This window comes from Vanellus vanellus (assembly GCF_965231255.1).
Source record: "Vanellus vanellus genome assembly, chromosome: 20".
Lineage (NCBI taxonomy): Eukaryota > Metazoa > Chordata > Aves > Charadriiformes > Charadriidae > Vanellus > Vanellus vanellus.
The window spans coordinates 5650230-5662016 of NC_138925.1; the positions used below are offsets into that span (position 1 = coordinate 5650230).

An 11787-nucleotide genomic window follows, 5' to 3' on the forward strand; every position below is an offset into this window, starting at 1 on the left:
GTTTAATGACATGGTTGGACTCCGTGTTTAAATATAATTGACCCAGGACATGCCATAATTAGGAAGAGAGACACCGTATATCTCAATGAAGCTTACAGCTGGGCACAGTCTCAGCATGATGCAATGTTTTGCTTTCACCACTACCTGAAATGATCCTTGGAAATTGCTATGGTTGGTTGAGACAGGCAGGTTCGTATGGGAGGTTGAGATAGGTGACCAAAAGCTTCAGCTGGGTTCTTACATCATCCAGCAAGAGGCTTCACATAACATAGCACAATTTTAGAAAGCCTTTCCAGCCCAACTTGAAGTTTTATCCCCATACAAGTGTAACTAGACAAATCAGATTTGAAAGTGCAGAGAGCGCCAAAATGAAATGGATGAAAGCACGTTATAAAAATTGTGGCTGCAGGAATACACATGCTGCCTTCAGAAGACATCTGCACTGTAAGGTGGCCAGATATCCAAGAGCAACTTTTTCCTGGAAATAACAGTTGTGCTAATACAGAACAAATGTTTTTGCCAAACAGCACGACCAAGACATGCACCTACAGTACTGTTCAGCACAGTTGCTTCACTACTGGTCAGTGTCCAGAGTGGCTGGTTCAAGTGGCAAGGAGTGGAACTTGTCCTCAGTCTCACTGGGACACACTCACAAATGCATTCCTAAGCAACAGTTTCACTAGCTTAAGCTCTGTAAATCAAGTGATATTTTAAGTGGCTTCCTCATCACTTTCTATGTGGCAAGATTAAGCTGTATCTTAATCATTTAGTTTGAGCAACAAAGCAAACCTGTATGATTAGGTCCAACACTGCTAATTTATAGTGGTAGTACTTCTCCATTGGAAAAAAGTGAGTATGAAGTAACAGTTCGCATCAGTTGCTTCATCCCATGCAACTGAACGACTGGTTAGAAGACAGTCATGAAGAAGACTTGCTCTTGTAATTTAGGTTCAACCAGTAAATTTCCAAAAGTATTTTGCCCTCTCAAAATTGAAATAACTTTGCAGCTCTACACAAGACTTCCTTCTGCTCCCCATAACTATGAAACAGATTGGTCTTGCATACACAGACAGTGCACAGCCACATGTGATATGAAATTTAGTGCAAAAGTCCAGTAAGTCTTGCAAAGCTGAGTGATGCAAAGGTTTTGATTAGCTACCTGCTATGACACTCTGCTGCAAAGACAGTAGCTACTAGCACGTGATGTTCATAAGGAAGGTTCCATAACACCCCAAGGGGCTTTGAAATGATCCTTCCTTTAAATTCGGAAGCAGCACAATCTCCTGCAGGGAAGGCAAGAGGTGGCCACTGCTCAATGTCTGAGGTCTATTTGGGGGTGAGAAGGGATGCTAAGATGTTTTTTTATCCCTTCTGTTTCCACCTTCCAAATGCCCTGACACCACCACAGAAGCCTGAGTAAGTGAAGTTTGAAGAACAAGGACGTTCACCATCTCTTCCTTCCCTCCCTAGGGCTTCTCAGCAGACTAAACTGTGGGTTTCCCCTCTAAAACAGCAAAATTCCAGTATCCATAATTAAGCCAACAGCTTTCTGCTGTGACTATTCCAGACATTGCTATCTGAGTCCTTTCCACTAAGGTTACCCATTCAAAAACCTCTCCAATGTCAGAGACAAGAAACAGCACAATAGTCAGTGATGGGACAAGTTGATTAGATGTAAGCAAGCCTGAGTTGCCTTATCTAGGTATTAAACAGCTGCCAGTACTTTCACAGTTCAAAGCAAGACAAAAGCTGTACAGTCAACCTACCCTCCCAACATACCGCAGTCATCATAGGTCCTCATAAGTCAGCATGCCTTCTAAATAAGTGTTTAATATAAACATTTGTACAGTCACTTAATTCCTGGTGAACCAAGCTATTTGATGTGGGCTACAGAAAGCTCCCATGACATCAATGGAAAGTTTCCAATTAGGAAACCAAGTTTGAAACACATTAATAGAACTTATGAAATATAGAGAGAGGAAGAAACCTTGTAGAAACAGTGAAAAGGTCTGTTCTTACGAAAGATGCACTCGATATACTTAGGAACAAGCAGAACAGATAAGCTGTCTTGCCTTTTTTCAGAGTTTAGTGAGTAACTAAGTAGTAGACATACAAGCACACTTATGGTTAGCTGCTCCCTTTAGTATGTAAAGCTTCTGTCTTTTCCAAGGCTGGTCAGTCTCAGTCAAAGTATGTTCAACTGTTTTTTCGGCTGCTACTGAAGTCCTTACTCCTCCTTTTGAGGAGACTGGGTGGCTTTGCCAAGATTTGCTGTGTACAAGCATCAATTTGAAAGCAAGGCAGCCACTGCCACCCACCATTCAGTGCACCACAACCTCCCAAACACAGAATAGATGTAAACTGTCTAGAATATCTAATGTCTGGAATATCAAACTCAACACATCCAAGGGTATTTTCCTCCCTTAAAAGCCTCACACAAGAAAAAAAAACCCTTACCTTGCAGTTTTATTTCTACAGTCAATTCATTACACTACTATTTCTCATACTCAATGAAAGTATAAACAAAAGTCACGCTACACACCCATGCCCTATAGATAATCCCAATGCTTTGGTCATACCATACTAGGACTTGAAAAAGCTGGCTACAGACATATTCACCTTGGATAAATGCACGTATTAATTGGACTGCCCAGCTTTTCTACCAGACTTGCAAGCAAAAATGGGTTGCATTCACCAACCTGCAAAAGCCATCTCTTTCACTGCTGCCAGCCTGCCACCTGCTGGGCCATCTGCTTTGTCCCCTCAGGCCTAAGGACAGGACTTCCATTTGATATCTGTTCAGCACCACAACCCCGGGTCAGACACGACTACTGGGACAAGCTTGTTTTGTGGGCGTCTTTGGCATGTGGGACATGCCAAAACAAGATTTAAGAGTATATTGAACACTGCATTAGCACAAAAGCCATCTCAACAGTAAGGCCACTGATGAGCCTTCTGCTGTACTGTTTTGCACCTTGAAATGGAGATTCCCATGAGGTCAAGTGTTCTTTAAAAACAGTCTAGACTGGGGATTGGCTGGCATTTTTTGGAAGGTTAGAAGACAGCCTAATCCAAATAATGTAAGAGTACATGCCTCTGAACAAGTACTGGTTATAACACCCTATCCTTCCTCTTCAGCTTAATGACCATAAGCTTGAAAATCATTCTCCTGTCTCAAATATGCAGGGGAATTTGTCAGTCTTAATATATGGTCTACAGTACACTGCTTCCCAGTGCCCACTAAGGTCTTACCTGCATCAAGAAACCTCTTCCTACTTAAAGCTCTAAGAGCCATTCAATTCTTGTTTTTTACCAGAAACAGCAAAACCAGTAACAGCCATCCTTCTCCATTCTCACACAGTCCAGCTGAGGATAAGCCATATCTCTTATCTTGCTCTTGTACGTTCCTAGGTGCATACCAAAAACCATGCCATCCCTCTGGCCTAAAGCCCAAACCTGCTTCTGTCTACTAAGCTTAGTCAGGGGACACTGCTCATGTCCCATCAGCAACGTGCAGTCAATGGAAACCCTATTTACCCCCACCGTTACTGTGCTGCCACATCGCTGCGCCCACAGCAGCAAGCTGAGCTGTTCTACCTAGAGGGATCTGGCTGGGATCTCCAGCATGCACTTATAACCATATCCCCACATCAAGGGACAAAGACTGAAGGCACCTCGTGAGTCACAGCCAAATTCCTTTTTGGAGAAAACATGTACAGCAGAAAGTCCTTATAGAAAAAAATACCACCAAGCACACATGCAAGTATGCCGAGCCACAAAGATTCTCTTAATCTGAAACTAGTAGGCTTAGTACAGCAGCAGATTCACTGGAGCTCCTTGTAGGCAAACATCTGGACCTGTCTGCCATCCTGGAGTGACACAGCACACTCTGCAAGTTCCCCCCAGTAAAACAGCACACTGCTCCGGCAGCCGGGCAAGCAGGAGGGCAGTTGCACAATCACAGCCTGCCTGCAGATGTGGGTGACTGCTCCTTCCAGGCTCTCTAGTCAGGTGTCCCCTCCCACTTAAAGTGTTGACACACAAAGCTGGGCCTCTTGCAAATCCAGTTCAGTGTCCACACACCAGGCTTTATCTGATTACTCAGATAAAGAAACCCTCAGGATTTAATGTTATTCCTGCCAAAAGTGCAGATTTAGGCCTGTGTGGGCACATATGACCTGCCCCTTCAACAATCTCACTGGAAGGCAACATCTTACAGCCTGTTGGCATGCCTCATACCCAGAGGATCAGAAGCACATAAGGAACACCAGTACCTCAATAAAACAGGAAAGATTCAGGTATGGAATACAGAGTGAACCTTCCAAGAAAGCTTTCAGTTCCTTCCAAAGCTGCTTCTTGTAAACAGCGAGTTAAGAAAGTTAAACTATTTAGCAGCTTGTCAGTCCTCGAGTAGATCATATCAAAATCAATTAAGACTGAAATCAAGATTGAGCTACAATATCCAAATTGCAAGTTGAACCTTGGCCACTGACATGAACCCATATTGATAAACACAAGACACACGCTTTGCCCTTCCTTTCTTCTCTCCATCCCAGCAGGTCAAACCCATAACTTGAAAAACCAGTGGCATATTTCCATGCTGGTCTGCCTTCACTCCCTGGATTTTCACCATCACCCAAGTTCACAGACACCTGACAGCAGATTAGCTGCCTCTTTATAACTTCCACACAGCAGCTGTACGTTGGCAAGACAGTGTGCCACATACCTAACCTTACAGCAATATCCTGCTGGAAACAGTGCCATGTGTGTAGCCTTTCTGCCCTTTTCCTCTTCAGCTGCAAACTGAGCTATGCTAGCAAGATTTAAGGGATGCATGTGCTTGAATCAATACTGGAGTAAAGTCTGAGGCTGAAACCACTTACAACTGCCTGTCTGATCCTTGTTGCGAGAGGAATACACAGTGCTCCAAAAAAGCCGTGAGGTAACAGGGAACAAAGCAATGCCCTGGCTCACAAAAAAATGAAACGTGTTCATTAGATTGATTCACTCCCACCCCCAGCTCCATTTCGTTCCAGCTGGAAGTGCACAACATGCCACATGGAAAACCCCAGAACATTAGCAGTGAAACTGTGTGGGACATCAGGCAAGGAAGCCAAGTGTTCAAGCCAGTAGTGCAGAACCTTGACAGCAAGCCGTAGGATAACAACACAGCACAGTCTGCAGCAGCTCATACCTATCCTGTAACCCCAGAACAGAAAGTCCAAGCAACTACATTTCCTGCCCACAGGAGTCAAGCCAGGTACTTTCTGGATTCACATGGGCTCCAAACCTCTTTTCAGCAAAAGTGTCAACAAGTTTCTTCTACAGCTGTTCAATGGTTCATAGGAACTAGGACATAAATGTTAATTCTCCCAGTTCAGCTCACCCCTCACCAGCTGGTCCACAAAGGTTTAGGTGTTTTTTTTTTTTTTTTTTTTTTTTACATGGGCACCACTTGAAATTTCATGTCCCAGATGTACTAGTGCCCTGGGATTATTATGGAACAAAGCAATCCCTTCCTCATTGTCCAACTTCAAGAACATGACCAGTTTAGCCTTTAAATAGCATGGGGAGACTGACTACCAAACAGATAGGCCACATGTAGAACTGCTGATAACACAGCACCATCCCCATCCATTCCCCATACCCAGTGTCCCAATTCCTCCATAGTACGGACCAAAGCCTGCTGTTTGGAAACATTTCAAGGGTCATTATTCTCTTCTCACTGAGAAGTAATGCTTCTTTCCCTGCAGCACAACTCACCAGGTTACACAACTACAGAGCAGGGATCCTGAAGCACCATATGACAAGGAATTAGGGTATCTAAGTAAGAACTGCACTTCTGCAAACTCCAGGACTTCCTTCAAGCCTCCAAACAATGTAGCTGGAATCCAGCCATTTTTCACATATCTACTTAGGTAGAGTTTAACTTCCAAACAGCCATTCAAACCAGAAGTTATCCACAGCAAAGTTCTCAAAAGTTTAAACTAAGAACTTCTAAACATCTGAGACCAATGTATCCTTCTCATGTAGAGAACAGCTTGGCCTTACCCCTTGCTTGCTTTTCTTGGCTGTTTACCATCTGTGGCTCACGTTCTTTAGAACTAAAGTTGTTTCTGCAATTTTTGTGCAACCGAATGCCTTTGTACATTTATGGTGTCAAGGCCCCATCTGGGATCTCCTCAAGACAGATTCCTGACTTGATAACATACCAGCTATCCAAAGAAAGCAGTATGAAACTAACATCTACACAGCTGCTCCGACTTACAAGCTTCATCAAATTCCCCTCCCAGGCTAAAAGAAAAAGCCCATGTTTGGTAACTCCATTCAGACATTACCACCTTCTGCCCCAAAGCTCTCAAGTCAAAAGTTGTTGCTCTCACTTTGAAATCAGGCAGATGGCAGTGTTTTTTTGTTTGGGTTTGTTTTGTTGTTTGTTTTTTTTTTAAACACATAAAAAGCTTTCTTCTCCCAGGGAGAGTTTTGCAGGTTAACAGCCTTACTATTATACAGCTGCTTCAGTTTGAAGTCTGTCTTCCTATGTTCTAGAAGAGGAAAAACTAGCAGAGCCATAAGACAAGAAAATGCCAGCAGACAAGTCTCTCCAGGATTAAAGAAAAAAAGATAAGGCAAGGGCAGGTGGCTATTTCTCTATTGCGATCAGAAAATGATGTTAATCCAGAAACCTTTGAAGTTGAAGTTCAATGCTGCTTAAGGACAACACACAAAACCAGAAGGGAGGATGGCAAGACATCTACCATGTGAACGAAACGCTAGAAAGTCAATGGCATGCTAAGCCCCCCACTCCTAGCTGTGGTACTTCCACAACATGGACAGAAAAGACATTTCCCACCTCTTCCATGCCACTGCCAGAACCAACTGCTTTGATGAACCACAGGGTAGAGCCCATTAAATAAAACTTGGTATTAGTATCCATCCCTGCCAAAGGTGATCAGACAAGAAAAGAGTTAGCTTTATTTTCTCCTTTTTTAAAAACCCTAAAGCAAAACGTTGGGCGATTGAAGCAAGGCCACACATCAAGTCAGAGATATAGAAAGGATTAGCCCACAGCTGTCCCCGTCTTGCAGCCTTACACTCATCCCTCTAAACCACAATCCCCAGGGCACACACAATACTGTCAGATTGCCACAAGCACCAGCTGGCCTGGAAAGCTCTGCACCTTAAGCCCAACCCCAAGCATGACAACATGTGACAAAAAGAACTGTCCCCAGCAGTGATGAGACAGCAGCCGGCACCCATCTCACTAGCCGGCACCCATCTCACTAGCCGGCACCCATCTCACTAGCCGGCACCCATCTCACTAGCCGGCACTTGCACCTGCTCAGCCCAGTGGTCCAGGCCCAGAGCTCAAACAGACAGTTAACATGCTAAGAAATTATTCTTCTCTCTGTACTCTTTCCAAAGAAGGGGCCTCTACAAAGGCAGCCTGCAGTATCCAGGCAGTCCTTTGGGCTGGGACACTAAGTTTTACTCATTTCAGCTCAACAGTAGGACAAAACTCATGGTTCAGCTGACTGTTCTGTCAGTACCCTTACTCACTGCCTTTACACGCCAGGGGTGGCCCTCAATATAGCATCCAGGTCACACTACATCTATTTTACTAGGCAGTGTCTGCTGTATTTCCTTCCCTTAAATGCTACACAGAGTTGAGGCAAGTTGTGTCACACCACAGCTACAGAAGAAAGCAGCTCCCATACCAAATTAACACCCAGAATGCCACCAAGAATGTCAATTCCCACAACTAAGTCAGGGAAGAATTGCCAAACATATACCAACAACACCAGCAACAGGTGTGGTTGAGTGTTTACTAGAGTTGCAAGTTTATCAGGGAAGATAACCAGGACAAAAGAAAGTCAGCGAAAAGCTTCCTCCAGGAAAGCATCCCGCCATGCACAAGAGCGAGCTTCAGTCTCCTATCATACTTAGTTGCCCAACAAGACTGCTGGATCTTTCAAAAATAGACCCATTATATGTTCTTTCAAGGCTTGATACCACTTCACCCAAAGTATGACCACCTGAAGAAAATTTCCTGATCAGTGCAACCGACCAATTTACTTTAGCCCAGGATCTTCCAAAGCATTGCCTATGAGGGCAGAAAACTACAGAATTAAAAGGAAATCTATGAACAACCCCTTCCCTACTTCTTTTAAAGAGGTGACACAGCTTTAGACGTGCCTGAGGAAGCACAGTTAACAGTGGCACTTTTTCCCCACTATGTGCTTGGACACGAGTACTTTTAAGCTCGGTTCTCACACTCAGTAGAGTGTGTTTGGCCATCTCCTGTAGCAAAGATGGGATGTGTGCTAAGGACACTGCACTCATTCCCCACACTCTCCGGAAGTTATTTATTGAAGCCGTAGCAGCTGTAGCAGTTACTCACATGGAGTAACTCAAGGGAAGATTTTTTTGTTGTTGCTCAGAGCAGTGTAGTAACTGGAAGTGAGTCAACACCTTGACATCAACCCCCCTCTGTGATGACCACCAGCAAAGCAGTCCAGTGACTGCAGTTTGGTAACCTTGGTTCTCAGACACTTACTCACTTTTACTCTGCAGGCATTACACAGCTTTGTCTAACTTGTATCTTGCACCAGCAACTTGAGCCCCTGGTGCAGGTTGCTCAGAGAAGCTGTGGCTTCCCCATCCCTGGAGGTGTTCAAGGCCAGGCTGGACAGGGCTTTTTGCAACCTGGGCTGGTGGGAGGTGTCCCTGCCCATGGCAGGGGAGGTGGAACTAGATGATCTTTAAGGTCCCTTCCAACCCAAACCATTCTATGATTCTATGCCTGCAAACATGAAGGAGCAGGGCTGCAATTTCCCAGCCTGCCACGTAGACCACCAGCCTTTGGTAGAGTCAAGGTTAGGGAAACTCATGCCAAAAACAGAGCCTGTTAGTATAATCCATGCAGGTCTAGCAAGCTGTTTCTCCACTGCTAGTGCTACATCACTCTACTAATTAATACATGTACAAGCCTCCTTCCACAGGACATGAAGATAAGCACAGCCCAGCTGAGGTCATCTCATTGATACTCCCTGCCAACACCAGTTAATCCTCACTCCTCTTGTCAACACAAGCTCTCAGTGATTCCACACTCAGGCAGTACAGGTATACTACAGCCCAAAACTATAAGCACAACTTGCACACCAGCCACAAAATTTAACTGAGACACAAGCCTCAGACAGCCACAGAGCACACTCCCTTCCAGATTATTCTTCTTCCAAAACTACATTGTGAATTGGAAGATGAACTGTCAGCACGGTCTGTGCTCATTCACAAAGCCTGGCATACACAGTGTCCTGACTGGCTCACTAGCTACAGATTTTTAATTCCGGTAACTTCATGAATTCTTAATTAGCCCTTGCAAGGCAGACTTGACAAGACAAGCAGCCCTTGCAGATTGCTTTCACTTTTTCTGAGGAAAGGAAATGTAGGGGGGGGGCAGGGAAAAAAAAAAAAAAGACACAGGAGAGCAAGGGAGCAACGAGCAGAGCACTTTTTCCACATTCAGGGTCTAGCAGCAGCTGACAGACTCCACACAAATGCAGCACATATGGGCCAACCAGTTCCTGGAACACAAACCCACATTTCAGAAGTATCTAACATAAGTTTACAAACAAACTCCAACCACATTATAGTGCACTTCAGTAACCTCCAGAGCAGAGGAGAGAGGCTGCAGAAGCCTTCTGCTGCTGCACTGCAACAACACCATGCACCCCAGAGGAATACACTGCTGAGGTTCATCCCTTGCCTTCAAGGGGGGAGAGCAATAAATTGCTGCTTTACGCATCCATCATCACAACCACCGAGAGCCCTGCAGGGCCAGTGGCCAGGCACACTCACAGAGCAGGGAGGAGACAGGCGCCGTAGCCACTGGTTGGTCAGGGAAAACGCCGCTCCACAAGCCAGTTAAGTGCTTCTCAGCATCGCTGTTCGCTTTGTAAACAGTAGCACGGCTCCACCACATTCCCAGTAGTTCCCTTATCAACTCACCGCAGAAATATCCTTCCTCATAGGCTGGGGTAGCCACTTTGACCCCATCCATCTTATAGCCCAATCTCTCTTACTGCAAGCCACTGGAAACTCCCCATAGTTTGGTCCTGGTAATTTAGCAGTCAACTTGCACCCTGCCAGTCTAAGCAGCCTGCACTGGCACGCTTTGCAGTGCAGAATCTGGCATAGAAATCGGATATTAGAGGGGCAGGAAAAGCGAAGATTGCTTCTAGAACAAAAGGTTCATAAATTCATCCTGCATCGCTATCAGGAAAAAGAGAGCTGATCTTTCTCCAAGGTAGCAACTCCCATTTTTACAATCGTTTTGTAAACTTCCTTATCTTGAGCAACTGCTCAGACAATTCATAGGTTTCTAATCAGGCATGGCCACCACCAGTCTTCAGCCTCACTGACCGCCTGCTTCTCAGCCAGGTAATAAGGAGACCAAGTGGCACACTTCAGCACAAGGCTATGGCAAGATCAACATCTTCTCATAACCACAGTCTTGGTACTTCAGATATAGGATTATATAAGCTCCCACTGTATTAGTATAGGTTTATGTCATAAAAAACCCAGACATATTAATTAGGCCTTGTAAGGTGCGCTCCAGAGACCACCGCCGTAACCACAGACACTGAATAAACAACCTGACTTCCTTAATGAGTTGAAGATCTCTGAACTGACATTATCAGTGTTTGCTTTTCAAATCCGCACACGGCTACGCCAGCTGGCCCCTGGCACCCGCCCATCCCACCCGCAGCTCCCGCAGCCCTCCAAACACCGGGAGCCCTTCAGACCCCAACACCTCCTCGAGCGACGGGTGCCCCCTTACCCGCAGCGCTCCGGGCCCCGCCGCCGTGCCCGCGCCCCGCTGTCAGCCGCGCTCCCCGGGGACGGGGCCTCCCATGCCCCGGCCAAGGCCGGTGGTGCGGGGTTTGCCAGCGCCTCGGAGCTGCTCGGGAAGCGCGGCCTCACCCCCGCCCGGCGTCGGCCGTTGTTTTTGAAGCTGGCACCGATTGCGGGCAGCTCGCAGGGGCGGGAGGGGAGCGGGGAGGGGAGACCCGCTCCGCGCCCGCCGGGAACCGCGGATGGAAGGAGGGCGGCGGAGGCCGCGGCATCCCAGAGCCCGAGGCGGGCAGCCGGCCCGGTCGCCGCCGCCCCGGGGAAGGGCCGCCGCGGAGCCGCCCGGGCCCGCGGGCACCCGCCTCGCACCGCGCCCGCCCCCGCCCGGCTCCTACCGTTCCCAGGCTGGCGGCCGTACCATGGCAGCGGCCGGGCCGGGCCCCCGCCGCAGGCTGCTCCCGGGGCCGCGGAGCGGAGCGCAGCAGCCACCCGCCCTCTCCTCCGCCGCGGCGGGGAGGCCGGAGCCGCAGCGCCCCTGCTCCTCCCGGCGCCAGGCGCGGCAAGCGGGGCCCGGCCCGTCACATGGCCCAAATAGCGCCCGGCGGCGGCCCCGCTCCGCCCCCGGCCTGGCCCGGGGCGCGGCCCGCTCCGCCCGGGCCCGCTCCCGCCCCGCCCCGCCCCGCTGCGGGCCGCCCGCCGCCGGGGGAAGGGGCGGGGACGGGGCGGGCGGCGGCCGCGGCGGAGCGGGAGTGGCGCGCCCGGTCTGCGGGCGCAGCCGGCGGCGGGGACGGGGGGAGAACGGCAGCGTCCGGCTGCGGCACAGCACCCCCGTCCCCAGCAGAGCCGCCCGGGCGGAGGTGAACCCTCATCGGCCGGCGGTGTTTCTGGGTGAAATGGGGCTTGTATAGTTCGCTACTGCTCTGCTTGCGCTAAGGA

At 48.0% G+C, this 11787-nt stretch overlaps 1 protein-coding gene across 1 annotated transcript in view; it reads right to left on the reverse strand.

The window, feature by feature from the left end:
• Nucleotides 1-11411, reverse strand: part of SPSB1 (splA/ryanodine receptor domain and SOCS box containing 1) — a 37514-nt gene extending 26103 nt beyond the window's left edge. The window contains exon 1 of the mRNA XM_082493535.1: nucleotides 11247-11411. The gene's annotated coding sequence lies outside the window, so the exon portion shown is untranslated. The remainder of the gene's footprint in view (nucleotides 1-11246) is intronic.
• Nucleotides 11412-11787: the final 376 nt, after the last annotated feature.